This window comes from Rattus norvegicus, chromosome 14, assembly GCF_036323735.1.
Source record: "Rattus norvegicus strain BN/NHsdMcwi chromosome 14, GRCr8, whole genome shotgun sequence".
NCBI lineage: Eukaryota > Metazoa > Chordata > Mammalia > Rodentia > Muridae > Rattus > Rattus norvegicus.
The window spans coordinates 76110517-76131119 of NC_086032.1; the positions used below are offsets into that span (position 1 = coordinate 76110517).

General features: G+C 42.5%; 1 long non-coding RNA gene across 1 annotated transcript; it reads right to left on the bottom strand.

Annotated features, from left to right (window-relative positions):
• Positions 1–427: 427 nt before the first annotated feature.
• Positions 428–20154, bottom strand: LOC120096631 (uncharacterized). Its single transcript, XR_005493341.2, has 4 exons — positions 19873–20154; positions 12452–12530; positions 11690–11822; positions 428–592 (listed from the first exon to the last, which is right to left on the bottom strand). It is a non-coding gene; the product is annotated as an uncharacterized LOC120096631 (long non-coding RNA).
• Between the last annotated feature and the right edge of the window lie 449 nt (positions 20155–20603).

Consider the following 20603-nt stretch of genomic DNA (forward strand, 5'->3'; position numbering starts at 1 on the left):
CTCCTCAGATGTGAAGAAGGCCAGTGCTGGCCCAGGAGATGCTATGAAGATGGAATTAGTTAATATTTTAAAATTAGCTAAAATCCATCAGTCACAGTTCATGCAGAGAGGCCCTGGCTCTCATACGTAAAAAGGACAAAGACGCAATAGAGTCTGGAAAACAGCTCCAAAAGTACGAAAGTTTCTTCACACCATTGGTCTCATGCTCCCTTCTGTTTTAGTTATGGCATGCCTTATTGTCTCCTTCTTTTGGGAAATGCCAGCTCTCTCAACTCCATCTTCTTTCTACGATTCTTGTCCATCCCAGCTATACATCAGATTGACACACACCTCTTCTCAGAGGTGTGTCAGGATAGAGCTCAGAGCTGGAGTTGGGATTCCCAGAGGAAATGCTGTGGTAGCTCTCTTATGGAGATTACCTTGTTGTTGTTGCTGCTGCTGCTGCTGCTGCTGCTGCTGCTGCTGCTGTCAGTGCTATTGTTGGTGTCTAATTTCTTCTGGTGCTGGGAATGGAACTTAGAGCTTTGCTCGTGCTGAGCGAACATTCTTCCCATTAGTTGCACTCCAGCCAGTGAAGCCTTATTAGTAGAGCCTGGAAGATAAATCATCAGATGAGTTATCAACAATCTTCGATAACAAACAGCCCCCAAACCAGTGACTCAAGATGATAACCATTCACTGGCCATAGGGATTTGAGGTCTGGACGGGAGCTCTTGTGGTTTGGTACAGACTCGACTGGTTGGATGTCTGTACTAGATTTCTGATGTGCCTGAGCTGCTGGTAGCTGATCTGGATTGGCCTCATTTTTCTACTGTTGGCATCCTGGATGACAGAGTTCCCAGGCCCTGTGTCTCTCCTCCCTGTGTAGCCTGGTGCTGTTTACTTGCTGAGCTACCTGGCAGGTCTGCAAGGTCTCTTGAGGCCTGGACTTGAAACTGGCAAAAGCATCACTTTGGCAACATTTTCTGGCCAAGGCAGGACATAAAGCAGTCCAGACTCAAAGGGTGGAGAAGAAAAATCACTGTTTAATAGGAAAATGTGTAAAATCCCATTAGAAAGGCATGGTTAGAGAGAGGTGGAAAATTACAGCCATGTTTGTTATCCATCTTCCCCAGACACCAGAAATAGTTTCATAAACAGATAAACACAAGCTTGAAATTAGCTGTTTAAATTTAAAAAAATGACCTAAGATTCCTGAGACTATGCCCTCACCGGTAAGATGGGACAGCCATGACACCAACCTCATGTGCCAGGTGGTAACAGGGTGTATGTGAGGCCCTGGCCTTCCAGAGAACACTGAGTGGCTCTGTTGGACCAGGCGTGGTGTGGCAGGAGAATCCTGCGTAGAGGACAACACTTAGTGCTGGGGTCTGAGGGGTCTATGACCACTCAGCTTCCCAGAATACCAACTTTCCATACCTGCAAATAAAAATATGATTTTGCCTCCAGAAACATTCATAACAATTGAACTGGAAAACTAATAAAAATATTTAATTTAATATTGTTGTTTCTTAGATAATATCATATGTGCTTGATACTTTGTTAAGCTTCTTGACTCTTTAGTCCTAGGAGAGGTGTACAGACCCACTATGTGCTTCCTATTTTCTTCCTTTTCAAATAGTACCATCTGACTTTCTAACATGACAGCACATTACCCCAGCTAAAGAAAAAAATGAAACATTAGCACAAATCCCTCTCCCCCAGTTCCTCCTTCTTCCTTCCATGATTGCTCTGTCTTCAGAATAGCAGAAGTAATGGTGGAGAAATATGGTACTGTCAAAGATGACCTGTGAGGAACACACTAGTAATGATTCTGACTTCAGACCTTAGCCTATGCTCATGCCTATACATTCATATATCCCTGCCCCAGTTTAAACAGTACATTTTATTTTGTGCAAGGGGGAAATAAAATGCAAGAAAACAACCTCCTAAATGCTTATATACTATTTCCTCAACCCTATAAATGTGCTGATTATATGAGAAAGTGTACAGCACATGGACCATGCCTCTGAAGGAATTGGCACAAAATAGGTAACGTTGAGCATTTTCAAACCCTAGCAATCTCAAAACTTGGTATTACAACCTCATCCTGAGACCAGCAGGAAAAGAGCTTAGAATCACTAAGAATCTGGCTGTAAGGTAGAAAAAGCTAGCTTATCTGGGGATCAAGGATCACAAGATTTCTTAAAGGGGAAGCAAGATTGAAGAGTAACATGAGAAAGATTCCGGTCATGTGGAAGCGCACACCAATGTTCAAGAAGCTAAAGTGGGGAAATTGCAGCAAGTTCAAGGCCAGCAGGAGTTACACAGTGGGCTCTAGGCCAGCCTGAGCAACATAAAGCCCTCTCTATTAATGAATTAATAAATCTCCCACTGCTGGGTTTGAAAACAGGGAAGAAGCTGCCGAAAGAAGTCTGGAACGGAAATGAAATCAATTGCTCCTATGAACAAGGGACTATAACCCAGGTCACATCTGGATTCGGCCTAGCAGGAACCAGGTCACATTTCTGGCTTTCTGAACAGTTTTTGGCAGTTTCATACTATAGAAAAGTGTTCTAGTGCCTGAATCGCTAGTGTCTCCCAACTTCACTCCATCTGGAGAAAGACAGAGAAGTTTTAACAGCAAATAATGTGGACTCTACTCACTTCCTCCACTTACTATAGAAGGAATTCAACATCCACAATTCTACATCCCCATTCCTTCCATCAAATGGTTTCCATATGCTTATATGTTAATGTTCTCATGGGTTATAGACAAACCCACCATATTGCCTTCTGTCCTTCCCCCGATGCCTGTTCCAAAATCTTTCCCACCTATGTGCAAGGTCTATGCAGGCAGCTGCCTGGCACCACTCCCTACACTTGGACTGAACTATCCCTAATCTCTGTCACTGTGGCACCACAAAAGCCTTCCTATCTTTGATACATCCAAGGTAAGCATTATTCTTTTAAGTCTCAAGCACACTAGAGCTCACCTCCTCCCTCTCAGAAGCTTCACATCTCCCCCAGGGACTCATGTCCGAAAGCAACCAGAATCTGAATTTAGAACCCTGCGGGTTTCTTCTTATTCCTGGAAACATTACTACAGAATACCCTTGAGAACACTCTGGCCCTACGTCCTAGAACTTACTGATCCCCTCTGTCCTCCATGTACTCAAGGGTTCTCCAATCCAAAAGAACCTATTTAGTATGAAATTTAAGGCACGAAGAGATTATGTAGGAAGAGGGTGGGTCTATTTTGACCTCTGTGACCTGGAAACCCACTGAGTACGGAACAGCTTACTAGACATTGTCACTTACCTCTCTCAGTTCAAAGATCTGTGCCTTAAGGGGCAATCGACTCTCTTCTAACTACAGACAGAAAACAGCCTGCTTGGACACAGGGACAAGGAAGGCTCTATCCTGATGATGTGCACGCTCTGTGTGGACCAGTTGCCCCAAGCACAGGTGTCATGTCCTGGAACTAGGGTGCTGTGTGTACCAGCAGCTCCACCCTTCCCAGTCTGGAGGGACAGACATGGGCCTCCTCCAGCATATGGTTCACCAGAGATGGAGGGAGGGCTGAAGGCAGCGCAGTTCCCAGGGGCTTGAGGCTGGCAGCCGGCATCCGTCAGCAAGACAACACTCATTTCTAAAACAGCATAGAAAAATTTAAACTTGGAGTTCCATCATTTCGTATAAAAAAAAATAGAGTGAAAATAAAAGTGGTTCCAAGTTATTTTATTCTGAATTTATTTTTAATGCCAATGACAACAAAAGGACTTTTTTTACATGAGTCATTTTGCAAACCAGAAAACATGACTTCCTGAAATGGCATTCTACAGAGCCTAAAGGAAACCAGAATTTGACATGAGAAATAATGAAGTGCACCCAGCTCTGTTCACTGGGGGAGGGGCATCTCTCCTTCCTTGCTTCCTTTCTTCCTCCCTATTTCCCTCCCTCCCTCTGTCCCTCCCTTCATTCTGTCCTTCTTTACCATTTCCTTTCCAGCCCTCTCTTCTCCCTCCTCCTCGTGGCCTGGAATTTTCTCCTGTCTCTCTTCTCTAGCCCCTAGCCCCCTCCTATTCTTTCTAAAGTCTCCTTTCAACTTTTCATGTGTGAGCATTCTCCCCTGGCCACTTCCTAGTTTCAGTAAGCCCCGCCCCCACCCCGCCCTGCTGCATCCTCTCTCAGGAACCATGTACCTGAGACCCTGCTTCCTTCAGCGCACTTACTGAAGCTATGATGACTTTCCTGTGTTTCTGTGCCACATGCTTAGAGTTCGAGTGATACAGACCCACAGGACCCTGCTCTACAGAAGCTTCCAGACTGCCTTGTGAGCACATCTCAATGTTACACTAGAGAATAGTCATAGCAAACCAATAGCCTCTGGGTAAGAACACACAAGACAGAGGACATAGGCTAATCCTACTCAGACTTCACAGCAGCACCTGAATGAGTGTCTCTCCTACAAAACAGCCATACAGTTCACCTCCCGTCCCCAGCAAGGGCCAGCATTAGCCATTTATTAAATTCACATTGAACAATTACTGTGATGGTTAATATTGATTGTCAACACAGCATCCGGACCTAAACTCACCAGGGAACATACATCTGGGCATATCAATGAGAGATTTTCTTAACTGGTTAAAACTGAAGTGGTGGGCTCAACTGCGACAGCACCATTGTGGGTCTGGGGATTGTATAAAAAGGGGGACCACAAGAACATCAGCATTCGACGTTCTGTGCTTCCCAGCTGTGGGTGCAGTGTGACCATCCACTTCACACTTCCGCAGCTGCAAGTTCTCTTCTGTGAAGAACTGCACCCCCCGAATAGAAGCCAGAGACAGCTCTCCTCCTGTAAGGTGTTCTTGTGAGGTATTTGTCCCAGCAATAAGAAAAGTAACTGGTACACAGAGTCTCTGAATAGACCAGAGAACAGTTCATTTCTGACACACAGCAAACAGGTGTGGTTAACTCCTCTGGCTACAGTTGGAAAGCCAAATCCACCATGCCTGACAGACAGATATTTGACTAGTCTCACTACTAATTCCACAATGCAGTCGAGAGCTTTCAGCTTGGGGTGGATCCAATTGTGATTAATCGCTTTCAGGCTTTCACCGCATCATCCTCAGGCTCCCCTCTGCCCTGTTGAATTACTGTAGATGCCCACCTTCTTGAAAGTATTCTCCATTGGTTGCGTGGGCTCTACAAAGCAACTCTATTCTTTTGGATAGTCCTTTCTCCCTGACTTCCTGGGCACCGGACTTCTCTGCTTCATTCTCCATACTTCTGCCCAGACCCATCCATGTCAAGTGAGAAAACAGTGCTCAGCTGCGATCCAGATGGGTCTCGTTTGTTTACTTATTTAACAAGGGCTTCTAAGTTCCAGCAACTATTTTGGATGGTTTATAAATAGTAATTCAGTTAAGGCTGCTAACTCCCCCAGCTGAAGTGTGAGGCCTGGCTCCAGGCATAATTCCAGACACCTGTACAAGAACTGGCGGTGTGAAATATTGGTGTCCAGCTGACCTGGCCACCTGTCAGTCTCATCCAGAACCCATTGCTATAAACGCAGCTGGACTCTTAAATCCACAATACTTTCTCCCAGTACCATTGTCTAGCCCACAGTCCCTAGTCCACCCGTGCCATATGGGTGGACCCTTTTAGAAGCAACGGCCTAAAAATCCATGGCAGAACCCTCTTCTCCTATCTGTTCCTCCATAGCTGCTCCTGTCAACCTCCAAACCTGACCATAGACCCTTTTTGTCACTGAATGACTCCATCGACCTGTCGCTGCCATTTCTCTCAATCACGTCCTATATGCACTATCATTCTGTCCCTTGGCTTATGGACTTGCAACTTGTTTCCTTCCTAGTTCCATGCTTTCACACATAAATTATATCCTCCAGATCTCCTCTAAATGAAGACATGGTAAATTAAATTCAGACCCTGTTACTCTGGGTCAAATTCAGTGGCTTCTTATCCTCAAAGCAAGAAGTCAGCGAATTGTTCCCTTGATGGGCTAAGATAATAGGCTAACTTGTAAGGCCCCACCTTGTGACATTTGTGTTTCTACACCTATGTACCATCTGCATTCTTGAAGACTACCTTTATAACCATGTGAACAGGCACTCAGAGATGGCAGAAGTGCATCATAAGTTAAGAGATGATGAGGAAGATGCTTGTCAAAGATAAAGATTCCTCAGTCACTTCAGATATATCAGTTGCTCTTCTACTGCTATGATAAAATACCATGACAAGAAAATTTAAAGTAGAAAAGGTTTATGTTTACTTATAGTTCAGAAAGGCTAGAGTCTGTCCTGGCAAAGAAATCACAGTGCAGGAGCATGAGAGCAGCCTTTTGCAATGCATCCACAGGCAGTAAGAAAGCAAACAAGAAGTGAAGTGAGGCTATAGAACCTCAAAGTGCCACCACAAGTGACATATATCCTCCAACAAAATTCACCTCCTCAAGATTCCATCATCCAAACAGCACTACCAACTAAAGACCAAGTTGTCAATCACAGGAGCCTACAGAGGCCCATCCATATTTTAGACACAATACTATTCAAGTAGAATGGAAACTACAACATCCCCTGCTTTTCTCTCTCAGTCCACCATGAACTAAGATCCTGGTTCTCAGGCTGTAATGTGTATGTGAGTCATTGAGAGAGCTCACTCAGACTGTAATACCATGTACTTGTGAGGTAGTTTCTAATCATTGCTCTCGGTGGGGCCTTCGGAGGATTATTTAAAGAGGTTTTCAACTTGATCTGAAGAAATCTGTCAAACCAACACACAAGGAGGTCCCCTACCCCACCATCTCATCCCTTGGCTTCTGAAGAGGGAAGTCAGTCTGCATAAGACACATTTCCTTCTGTCCTCCTACTGGCCAACCACTCTGGAGATGGTGTAAGCAGCTACAAATGTGAACACTGGATCAACTTTAGACTTGTGAACCTACTGGGGGGCCTCACCTCATTTTTCTGCTTCTCAGTTCCCTCACCCTCTGTATAATTGAATGATGCTAAGCTTGGTCAAGGGTATCAGAAGGACAAAGAAGAACAAAACTCTTTGGTGGCCACAGCAAGGTGAATGTTGACTATGAGCAAACACAAAGAGTTGACTATGAACAACCTCATTGCCAGCCTCAACCTCTCGTACACAGCTCCATGCTTCCAGTTAGAAAACAAACCGTCCATTTACTTTGCAATTCCCTTGAGACCATGCTTTATTTATCTTCCCAGCATCTAGCACTGGCCTCAGTAACTTCCAGGAATTCAGAGAAGGTTTACCATGGCTGCTGGTCTTCAGTTGTGTGTTCCCATTCACATCCTGGCACAGAAGGGCCAGTGAGTTACCAGCAGCCATTCAGCCACAGTAAATATCTTGGCTTATATGCCCAAGCAATGATTGAAACCAACCCTAGAATAGACAATATCTGTAGCAAAATTTTAAGCATTTCCTTGTAAAACAACAAAAGATTGACAAATTAAATGAAAACATCATACTCGTAGGCAGAGATGCTGGGTGGTAATGGCTCCAGAGACATATTTATGGTGGCAGTGGAAGAAGTGGGAGTTTATAACAATGTTGAGTAGGCACATGTTGGAGAAGAAATAAAAGCCTTTCACAGGTGCAGAAGGGGATCGACATCCCAGAGAGGAGGAATCATCTCTATCTGCTGAAGTCTTTCAAACAATAAAGAGGTAAGTAAATTTATCCCTGAGTGCAAAGCCTTGCTATAATGACACACACATCATTATGCAGATTCCACCATGGCACTTGAGGATGACACTTTGCCATAGTTCACACAGACCATGAAAGACACAGGAATTGCTGTAGGCAGCTTCCCTTTCGTCTTTACCAGCTCCCCCAAATAATCTGAAGCTCTAAACTCCGTTAGGAGCCACCTCTACAAACTAAAGGGCAAATTACATGACTTAGAGTAAGGAGGTGTCAGCTCCCACAGGGACCTGTTCATTCTGCATCCAAACAAATCACTTCTCTGCAGATGGAGCTTGCTTATATGTAAAGTTAAAAATAATGCCTGTATCACAAGTCAGATTCTGAGACTGAATGAGGTCATGAGTGTTAAGCTTTGGGAAAGCATAAAGCACTGTGAATGCATAATGGGATCCCACCTAAGCCCTACTTGCAACCCAATGGTAATCCCAGGGTCTCTGTAAATTCAAACTGGATGCTTTCCAGGCATTGGAGTGCAACCTAGATTTTAGTGAGGGTTCATCACTCCAGCTATTGTTTTAGCTACAGTGATCTTGGCTTCCTTTAGAAGAAGCTATCAACTCATTGTGTCTGCTGCATAGTATGAAGGCAGGTGCATTATATAGACCATGTAATAACCGTTTCAATTAGTGCTCACTTCAATCCTGAAGTAGACACTTCCCATCTATCTCATTTCACATTAAATCCTGCCACGTCTCTTCCTTCTGCCAAACTTGCTTCTTCTCTAATCTCTGCTAAAATTAAATTGTTCATACCACGAGGGCACTAAAGTCCTCCAGATGAAGAGGATCAAAGAGAAAGAGAAAATTTAAGGAATTGGTTCATTAAAAGGCTGAAAGTCAAAAGGTCCCTGAGCTGTGCCATCAGCCAACTGGAAAGTAGAAAGGGCCCAGATCAGAGCTCTTGGCTGAATCTAGGGTTCCTAGAACCATGGGAACTGATAGTAAAGGAAATCAGCAACTCCGAGACCAGAGAAGAGCTAATGTTTCAATATCTTACTCCGGATGCTGAAAAACACCAAGTCCCAACTCGAGCAAGCAAAGCAAAAGCATTTCCTCCTACTCAGTCTTTTTGTTCTATTCCTGTGTTGAAGTGATTGGAGGAGCCCACAGCCGCCCAATCAGAGAAGACAATGAGTATAAATCTCACCAAGGAATTCCTTTGTAGGCATGCAAGAATAACACTTGAACAAATATGGACACCTCATAATAGACCAAGTTAACACATAAAACTAATCACAGCAGTAAGCCTCCACAAGTGTCCATCCCTCCACCTCTTATGTGCAATGGTGCTGCCCAATCTTCCCTTTAAGGATTTGGTTAAAGAGAGTAAATGTCTGAGAAGTATGAGGATTTGGGAGCTCTGTCAAGGGACAGAAGGCACAGGTGGATCTGAATACAAAAGAAGAAAAGCTAAGAACGCCAGGGACAAAATTAGCCTCACAGACTTTCTGAAGTTTGACCAAATCTGTCTCTCATGCATGGCACATTTTCCTTTTCCATTATCCATCTGATTCCTTGCTTACGTATTCACTTACCAGCCAACAGTGACTGAGGGAGTTATACTGGGGACAGGGACTCAGAATCAACTCTCAAGTATGGACCTTGCCCACAGGGTACGTCTAGAAAACATGTTCATAAACACCTTTGGTGTGGTGTGTGCATAAAGTCCTAGAATTAGTAGTATGAAAGTTGTGTTATTACCAGCCCACCACTATCAAAGACACTAAAATCATCACCATAACCCTGCAGTGTGTAGCCACATAGCCAGAGACCTTATGAATGGTCTCCAGGGCTAGCATGTCCTTGTAGCATTGATAAGGTATCATAATTGGGAACTGAAATCTGTCTGTTGCAGCTTGCTACTGTCTGTGTTGTATAAATCAACACAATAACGAATGCTCCCACAGACACATACAGTACTACCTACTCATACATTGCCATGGTCAAACAGAAAACAGGAATGACCTACAGGAGAAAGAGTATATTTGGGTTCATGGCAATAGGAAGTATCAATCCATCATGGTGGGGAGGGCATAGGAGAGTGTATGGTGGTTGGGGATGTGTATTAGAATTTCACACATCTTGCTATCTCAGGGTGCAAGTGAGGTAGGGCCAAGAGTAAAAGTCACTATTATATTCCCTTCAAGGCATAACCACAGGGACCTATTACCTTTTTAATTTAGTATGTATTTTAACAAAAAATGTAATTATATCACTTTCCTCCTTCTTTTGCCCACTCTAACCCTCTCCATGTGCCATCTCTTAATCTACCTCCTCAACCCTCCCTCCCTCTAGAATCGATGGTCTTCTTTTCTTTTATTATCATTGATATATATATATATATATAAATTTATTATCATTGATATATTTATATATATATGTATATATAAAGAGAGAGATACAAAAATAAATAAGTACAACATGCTTTTGTTATTGTTGTTGTTGTTTGTGTGTACATGGTTTCAGGCTTGACCTCTTTGTATTAGATAATCAAATAGGGAGTTCCTTCCTGGGAAAGGTTCCTTTTTCCCAGCAGTCATTAATTGCCTGTAGTTCACTGTCTAGAGTAGGAACCTGTTAGATTTCCTCTCTTCTGTGTTAGCCTGTATATTGTTCACAGAATAATATCATTCTTTGGGTCTTATTTGGGTTGCCAGGGCTGGAAGACAGAGTCTCATAGCAAACTTCCTGGTTCTGTGAGTCTTAGAATCTTTCTGCCCTCTCTTTTGTGATGTTCCCTAAACCTTAGGCATAGGAGTCATACAGAAAAGGTGTTCTTGGGGTTGGCTTCCCATGAGCTGTTGCTCTCTGCATTGTAGTTTTATGCAATGATCTCCATTTGCTTTAAAGATAAGTATTTTTGATTAAGAGTGATAGCTACACTTACATTTTGACAATGTAGTAAAGAATTATGCTGACCTAGTAAAATGGTAGTAGATTTTTCTCTTCTCAGATCTGGACCATACTGGCTCTGAGGTTTGTAACTAGGTTCTAGTACTAGGAATTTTTTTCCTCCTGTTAAATGAGCCATAAGTCCAAATGGACAACTCTTGGTCAATTAACAAGATATGGGTGTCATCGCTGAACCTTTAGGGATAGTTTGCCATGCTGGTCAGGGCTGTGAAGATGGCTCAGTAGTTAAGAGCACTTGTTTTGCCTTCAGAGTATGTGAGTTAACACTTACACAGTAGCTCGCAATTATCCATAACTCCAGTTCCAAGGGATCTGACACTCTCCTCTGACTTCCACAAAGAACTATTTCTCCTACCTAGGAGCCACATCCAAGACCAGCCACACCTTCTCCCAATCAATGCCAGCAGCTAGAAAACAGGAGTTCCAAACATGAGTTTCTGGGAGACATTTCAGACCCAAACTCTAAAACGTACTCAATTCCTATCCCCAGTGTCTAGTCTGATGATTATAAGATTATTTATTTATGATGTATTTAAATCATATCACATGCTATGACTTTTGTGTAATTAGCTTCATTTTTATTGCCACGACTCACAAAAATTGAAGCAAGTAACCCTATTTCAAATAAAGAAAAACAAGTTGAGAAGCCGTATGTGCTTTGCTCAATGTTCCCAAGTCAGTAAAGAGGGTTGTGAAGTCATTTCTGTGTAACTAACTAGTCCATTCTCTATCTACCACATTCAGCTAATTTTCGGGGGGAAAGTAAGATCTAAAGAAAGAGAAAAAGTAAAAAGCAAAGTTTTCTCTCTGTACACAGTGTCCCCTCTGACAACTTAAAGCATTCTCAGGAATAAGGAGCCATTCTTGTGGGGCTCTTGAACTTCAGAGGGAATGGTTTCAGGAAACATGATAGAAGTGAGTTTCCAACTCTCACTCCTCCCCCACTCCAGACCATAATTGCATTTTCATTGCACTTTACCTGTAAGTACCATCAATGACTTCTTTTGCTCACCAACAGAAATGATGGAATAGCATTTCCTAGATACCTGACAGCTCCTGAGGGTCCTCCAAAGTAGGTCAGCCATGCAGAGTCTTAAAACATCATCACAGTTGCCAAGGAGCTCCTGCCTGCTTGAGCTCCAATGATCTTAGATTCCTCAGCAGTTCCTCATGGGTAACCTGAGGGTGGAAGCAGACGTGGGCCAACGTCTAGAAGGTTCCACATAGATGCTCTGGAAGTCACTCATGGCAGTTCTGAGGAGTCAATGAATTCCTCCTAAAGTAGTCTCCCTCAAGCATTACTGTTGCTCACATGTGTCTGGAAACATTCATTCAGTGAGGGAAGCAAATGTCTCATAGGTTGAGGGATGGAAAATGTATTTCCTATTCCAAACTAGAGATTTGGCTGTTGTTAGAGGAAAATGAAAAGTCAGGTATTGTTAAAAAAAAAAACCCTGACCTTCTTCCTCAGTCTACCCTATTCTGGGGCATTTGATCTTAGATTACAAAGTGCATGTGAATCACTAGAAGGTTTTGTCTTATATACAAAGGCTCTAAAGTTGAAATGTTGATTCTCATTACTGTTCTGGGGTGTGCTGCAATGTGTATTTTTAACAAGTGACCTGCTTAGTCTGGAGTTGTCAATATGACTTACAGGGAGACTAGTCAAACCTGAATTGACCAGAAAATAGAGTCTAAAACATTATGGCTGGATACTTGGTTAACAACAAGGTCCTAGGAAGGCTAGACTGAGGAAAAAATGGGTCACTACTAAAAGATGACCCTGAACTGTCTGTTTTGTATCTTACCTGAATAATTGCACTGCTTCACAATCTTATGGTGTCATCCCTCTAGGTCTTGATAGTCACTATGTCCCAAAGAGTCCTCCTAGAGGATGGAAGGACAACAGCTCAAATCTCTCAATGCCAAACTTATAGATTGCAATGCTTCTAAAAGTAACTTTCATATCGCTTTCACATGGGCTGTGGGTCCTGCTCTGGGTTGTGTCACAGTACTAGCTGGGTACTCTGTGGTGGTTGCTCAATGGTCCAGCTATGGACATTGAAGTAGGAATGAATTAGATACAACACAAAGCCCAGTCAGACAATGACTATAGTCAGAGCTATGTCTATTTACACAGAAGGCCAAGACCAATGCAATGCAAAGACAAAAGGGCTCATGTACCCTAAATGATGCAGACTCTCTTACTCTATCTACTGTCTTCTTTTACCTTTCTGTCCTGTAATGATTGATCTTCATTGTGAACTTGACTGAATTTAGAGTCACATAGGATGACACACAGATCTCTGGGAATGTCTACAGAGCTGTCTCTGAAGAGGTTTAACTAAGGAAATAACACCTACCCTGAATGTGGACAACAGCATCCCATAAGCTGGAGAAGGTTGAATAAAAAGGAGAAAGACTGCTGGCATCCCCTATTTTCTACTTCCTGATCTGCACAGATGTGAAAATTTTCCCATCACCACAGCTTCAAGTACCTCATTCCTTCATTCCATCCCTGTCATGTTGGACTGTGTTCTCTCACCTGAGAGCCAAGATAAATCATTCATTCCTTACATTGCTTCTTGTGGGGTGTTTGGTCACAGTGTCAAGAGAAACAACTCATCTACCAACTTCACCTCTTTACACAAAAGGGACTGGAGAGTTCTATGACTTGAAAGCTGATCTGACTAGGCTGAGGGGAAAGAAAGTCCTGAAGGTGTGGTGAAGAGAAGAAGGCTTTATTCTGCTTCTCAACTCTTGCTTCAGTCACCAGCAAGACCCAAAGGCCATTCCAAGCTAAGACTAGATTGTAGAGAAACAGACATAGGGAAGCCACTGAGTTTGGCATGGAAAATAATGTAGAGTAGATGAGGGTCTAGCTCAGTTATGACTGAGTTCAACTCCGCCCCATGCCCTATCTGAGTTTATGATTCAAGAACCTGTGTATCCAAGCTCCTAAAAACATAAAAGTTAAAAAACAAAACAAACAGAGCAGAACACATAATAATTACCAAGAAAATGCAGTATCTAGCTCTAGGAGGCTGAGAATGATTGCAATATTCAGAAGGGAAGAAGACACATATAGCCTAGATGATGAAGACATTTTGCAGAATGTGTCCATATCTGAGTACTTTAAGGTTGTGGGTTGAGACTTCTTGTTGTTGGTAGTGGTGGTGGTGTTGGTGGTGGTGCTGTTGCTGCTGCTGTTGTTGTTGTTGTCGTTTTGTGTGTGAAATCTTCATAATAAACCTCATTTGTATAGCACAGCAAAAGAGAGAAAGACAGAGAAAGAGAGAGACAGAGAGACAGAGACAGAGAGATATTTCCAAATGGTATTTCAAAGTGGCAAATCTATCAGTCTGGGTTCATTTGTTATGCCTCCTAAATGGGTACCACCGACCAGGTGGTTTTCACCAAAAGAAATGTATTCCAGAGGCAGGAGTCTAAAGAGAAGATGTTGTCAAGGCCACAGCATTCCCAAACTATCCAAGAGGAGATATTTCCTGGCCTCATCCATCATTCAATGGCTAAGGAGATGCTTGTGACTGCGTATACCCAATCTCTCTCTCCATGTTCACAGCCTTATTTGACTTGGATAGCTCTGTGTCTCTCCTCACTTTAGAAGTCAAATTGTCCAAGAACCATTTCATCGCCTCATCTTCTCTTTATGATATCTACAAAGACTCTTGTTTTTGAAAGATCATATCTAACACAATTGGCCTTAGGTCTTCAACACATCCCTTTGGAAGACACAATTTAATGCATAACAAGCTCCAAAGCCAAAGTGCCACTGGCAAATCCAGGCTTTAATTATTCTCAATTCTTGTTGCTCTGTCTTTTCTCTCATCAACACCAACAGAATCATTATCAAGCTGTTTTTACACATTCTCATCCTTTTTGCTCCCATTGTTAGAATGTGCTAGACTAAAGCACAGCCAAATAAAACAGCAGTCTTGAAAGCCCAATAGCTCGCCCCCCACCCTCACCCCCACTCCTATGCAATCAGTGTCCCAGAATTGCTGACACTTTCCAGGTGAAACTGTTACCCATTTCCAACAGTCCTGTACTGGAACCCCTCCCCACCCTCAATCATGTTTAAAGGAAGTATCCTATCCATATTGAGCAATCTCTCAAGACAACAGTTGTACCTTCATCAGAGACCTAGCATCAACCATATGATAGCTTAATATTCAAACTATTTGGCATAAATTGGAAAATCTATTTAACTCTTTCTCTTTCTCCTTTCCATCTGCTAATTTACATGGCTGGCTGGGAAAGTGATCAGAACAGATTGTGAGCAGCACAGAGAGAGCCCCAGCCTGGCCAAGCTTGTGTCATTCTGTATTAATTTTTTCCCCTGAGCACAAGATATGTGCCTAGGGATGATCTACAGGGCATATTTGTATAGAAACAATACCCCAGTCTTCTTGGAGCACTTTAGTCAAGAATATTTCCTGTTCTCTCTTTAAAATATCTAGAATTCACTCTCTATAATAAACAAACAAACAAACAAATCTTTCTTTAAGACCCAAGTTCCCCTTTGTGCACTATCTGATTAATTATTTGTAGGATTTTTATTTTAATTTTTATTTTTGTAACTTCCATAAATATTGTGTTTCATTTCTTTTTCAAACATTTTGTTTTATGAATTATGAGTCATCTTGCTCTCCTTTTTCTATCCCATCCCCCTCCCGCTTCTTACTCTACTAGCTCCAGCAGGCTTCTTTCCAGCTTCATGTCGCATGAGCTCAACTTCCCTTCCTCCATCCTCAAACAACCTTTCCCCATCATAATCCCTTTTCCAGTTTCATGATCTATATTCATACTAAAACACACATGTACATGCACACACACAGAGAGAGATTCATGGCTTCCTGGAACTCATTAGATCCTTGGCAAGCAGTCTGGTGGAATAGAGGAGCTCCAGCTACACTAAGAGACTGTCTCAAAAAAAACTAAAGTGAAGAACAATCCAGAAAGACGGTCAACATTAACCTCTGGCTTCCACATACATATATGCACTTGTATATACAACATATACATACATAGATACATAGATACATACATACATACATACATACATACATACATACATACATACACAGAGAGAGAGAGAGAACTAGATTCCACATATGAAAGAAAACATTGAATATTTGCCTCTCTGGGTCAGATTACCTTGCTTAATATAATACTTTGCAGGTTCATCCATTCTCCTACAAAATTTAGAATTTAATTCCTCTTTATAGCTGAATAAAGTTATATTGTGTATACATATCATATTTTTATCATTCAATCATCTGTTGATGGACATTGTCTTAGGATTTTATTGCTGTGAAGAGACATCATGACTAAGGCAGCTCTTATAAAGGCAAATATTTAATTAGAGCTGGCTTACAGTTTCAGAGGTTTGATCCATTATTATTATAGCAGGAATCATGACAGCCTACAGGCAGACATGATGCTGGAGGACCCAATAGTTCTATATCTTCTTCCAGAGGCAGCCAGGAGGAGGCTATTCCACACTGGGCAAAGCTTGAACACGGGAAAACTCAAAGCCCACCCCTAGAGTGATGCATTCCCTCCATCAAGGCCACACCTACTCCAAAAAGGCCACACATCCTAATAGTGCCATTCCTTGTGGACCAAGCATTCAAACACATGGGGGCCAAGCCTATTTGAACCACCACATTCCAGTCTCCCAGTCTCCACAAGCTTGTAACCATAATATAATGCAAAATGCATTTAGTTTGACTTCAAAAGTCCCCAGAGTCTATGACCACCTTGACAATGTTTAAAAGTCCAAAGTTCAAAGTCTCATCTAAGATTCATGCAATCTCTTAACTGTAGCCCCCTACAGAATAAAAATAAAAAACAGGTCACCTACTTTCAACATCACAAGATATATATTACCACTCCAAAACATCATAGTGAGGAAATCCTGAACCAAAGCAAGAACAAAATCAGCTGGGAAAACTCAAAACTCTGTTTCTTCACTTCATATCCAACTCCTTTCTGTTCCAAGGGAACTTCGACTTCACAGCTTCTTGTTCCAATGACTGGGATCAACACATTAACTTCTGGGCTCCTCCTAAGTTCTTGAGTCACTTCTCCAGCTCTGCCCTCTGTAGCATTCTAGGTTGTGGCTGACTCCACTCCATGTTCTTGCTGTTCTTGGTGATCACCCCAATATGCTGGTGTCCCCAATATGCTGGTGTCTTCTCCTGAAACTAGGTTTCACCAATACCCTCTCATAGACTCTGTTCATGATGCCAAGCCTCAACTTCTTTGCATGACCCCTTCAGTCCTGGGCAGCACCATCCCCAGTGTCCTTTCCTGATCTCTCACAGTGCTAAACCGCAGCTGTTCTCCATGACTCCTTCATGCCTTCAAAACCAGTACCACCTGGATGATTCTTAGACATTACCAAGTCCAGATGCCAGCACAATGCTTCTTTGTGCTCTCAGAAAACACTTTCCAGATGATTTTGCCTCAATGATGCTGGTCTCATCTTAAATCACCATTAATTTCTTAGCTCCAGCTAACCAGCATCAATTGTCCTTGTAACCCCTTATATCCTTGACTCTAAAGCCAGAGCCACATAGTCAAAGCTGGGGCTGGAATATGGATCTTTTGTTCTAGTATATCTTCACCAACTTTCTGCTTTCAGTGATTTCCTTTACTGCCTAATCTTAGCTGTCCTGAAACTTGGTCTGTAGACTAACCTTTAACTCAGATATCTGCATGCCTCTGTGTCTTGAGTGCTGGGATTAAAGGCATGTTACCCCCATGCCTAGACCTAAACTTTTTTTTCTTTTTTTCGGAGCTGGGGACCGAACCCAGGGCCTTGCGCTTGCTAGGCAAGCGCTCTACCACTGAGCTAAATCCCCAACCCCGACCTAAACTTTTTTAACTCCTTTATAAGTTCTACATTGTAGATCATTCCAAATATAGGATGGGAATAGCCATCAAAATCCATCCCTTGTCAATTTGATATACAATAATATCTCCTTATGCCCAAATGAAAACATTAACCAGGTCATAGTAACGTCTAACATGGTATAACTATCTCTCTTACAACTGCCACTGCATAAACAATAAGCTTAGCTGGTTGGGATCTTGCCCCAAGGCCACCACCCTCTTAGTCCCATTTAATGTCCTTATAGAGTGTATTTAGCTCCATTCCACTTACTGGTGCCCCTTAAATTCCTGAAGAACACATTTTGTATTTTTCCTATATAAGCTTGCTAGGCTTGATCTAAATGCTCTTCATAAGAGTAAACCACAGAGCAGGCTATGCTAGGCTTTGTCTGAGTTTTTTTTTTTTTTTTTTTTTGTCAATGTAATTACTCCAAATCTCTTCAGGCAGACCCTTCAGACAAGAGCAAAAAGCAACCACACTCTTCACCAAAATATCACAAGAATGAATTCTAGGCAACATACCAAAATTCTTCTCTGAAACCTCTTGAGCCAAGCGCCAAACAGTTCAAATCACCCTCCCAAAACTCTATTCTATGTTCTTGCTAGGATGGCCAATTAAGCCATGATTAAAACATTCCATTGCTTTACTAATTCAAAGGCCCCAAATCAATGTTCCTCCAAATAAAAGCACTGTCAGGTCTATCATAGCATACCCCAGTCCCTGACATCATTTTATCTTAGTTAGGTTTTATTGCTGTAATAAAATATCATGACCAAAGAGCAAGTTGAGGAAAAAGGAATCTATTGGGCTTACACTCCCAGATTACAATCCATCATTGGAAGAAATCAGGACAGGGACTCAAGCAGGGCTGAAACTTGGAGGCCAGAGCTGATTCAGAGGCCATAGAAGGTTATGCTTACTGGTTTGCTCCCCACAGCTTGCTCAGGCTTCTTTCTTAAAGAATCCAGGACCACCACCCTGGGGATGGCACCACCCACCATGAGCTGGGCCCTCCCCCATTGATCACTAATTCAGAAAATGCCTTATAGCTGGATCTCATGGAGGTATTTCTCAACCGAGGCTCTTTCCTCTCTGATGACTCTAACTTGTGTCAAGTTAACACAAACCCAGTCAGAGCAACTGGGCTGCCAGTGCAAAGTACAACTTTGGCCATCTCTACACAGACATCTAGGGCTAATTACACTTCCTGGCTGTGAAGTATAGTGAAGAAATAGACATAGATGTGCAAATACATTTGTCTCTTTCACAATGATCCCTGAACCTTGGTGGGAAGGCATACAATATGCATGCCCCATTTAGAGCTAAGAGCATCGCAGCCCCTTATTATGTAAATGTTGACTAGCTGTGGAACTCTGTATTAATCACCATCTACTGCTAAGTAAGCATCTCGGTGAGAGTTGAGAGATAAGAACATAGGGGACGGTTTAATACTATGCCAAGTTAGCAGAATAACAGTATTGGGTTCTCGCCTAGGGTCTATGACTTACTCAGTCACAAGTTTTTGACTCAAATACAATAGCAGACGTGAGAGGAGCAACCTTAATAAAGAAGTCAGTCACTTCCATAACACCTGTACCACTGGTCTAACAGTAGCTATATCTTGCCAAGTCGGTCATGACTGTAGCTCACAGGAATCACAACTGGGTAAGACTACAGAATACATTTTCCCCAGTAGTACTACTAGATCTTTTCAGCATTATGAAAGCTAACCTGTAGGGATGAAGCTTATAGATCAGTATGAGCTTGGTTTCTCCATGTCCTGACTCAAGTATGTCATCAAGTGTTGCCGTTAGCAGTAGGACTTACCATCAAGTTCAAGAAGGTAACCAAGAGCAGTAACCATCATCTGGACTTCCTGGGAGCAGGGGTGATATGGAACCTTACTGGACAATGCCAGCTTGGAAAGTGTTATCCACACCTGCCACTGGGACTTGCTCACGGTTTTTTTTTTTTTTTCATTTTATTGTTAGTGCCTGCATGTAGGTGTGAGAATCATGTGAGTCTGGGTGTCCACAGAGGCCAGAAGCATCAGATCCTATGAAATTGAACTTATAGACAGCTATAAAATAGTATGTGGGTGCTGGAAACTGAAGCCAGGTCCTCTGCAAAAAAGCAGCAGGTATCCTTCCCTGCTAACCCATTTCTTCAGCCCCAGCCACTTGACTTTTTAGTTTAAATGTCCACACTAATTTTACAATGGCTGCACTGACATGCACAGAAGATCATTAGCTAAGGAGCCATGTTTCTACAGACTCCTAAGAGACCCCAGAACTAGAGAGTGTTTACCTTACATGGTATCCATGTCAGAACTGGAGATTTAGGATCAGGTCTCAGCCCATCTGCTGGCTAGAATTCAGTGCTGATGCTTTCCTTCACAATATTTTTGCTTCCTCTGTTAGTCAAAGACCAAAAAGGCAAAGGCTGGGCAAGTGTTCTGAAGGCTGGAGATGAGAGCCCATCCTTGCTCAGTGTTCCACTAGCTCCAGGGTCCAGATGAGATTCTTTAATGAGTGTCTTTGAATCTCAAAAGTTATACTGAGGGTGGAGGTATACAATAGCCTAAAATGCAAATGAAACAAAGCATGGTGTAGGCAAGAGCTTTGAAAATGTTACTGTTCTATTCAACCAGCTGCTAATGCTCCTGGACGCCTTAAAGACAGGAAAGTACCTGAGATTTCCTTCTCCTTTATAAAGAAGGAGGGATGGGAAGGAGAGAGAGAGAGAGAGAGAGAGAGAGAGAGAGAGAGAGAATGAGGGAGAGAGTTGGGCAGTCCTGTATCTCCATAACACTACAGATTCAGGTCCATCAAGAGTATTACCTCAGCCTCCTTCCTCTCCTTCTCTATTCTGAGACTGTCTCCATCCCACCCACAGGCTGTTCACCATGAGTGCTAACCCTAAGAGCCTATCATGGGATTCCTCATCAATAGTCCGTGCTATTTTTCTTTTTCTTAATCCAACTCTTCCTTCAAGACCTGAATTTAGCCAATGTGAGGACAGATGGTGTGGGGCCCTTT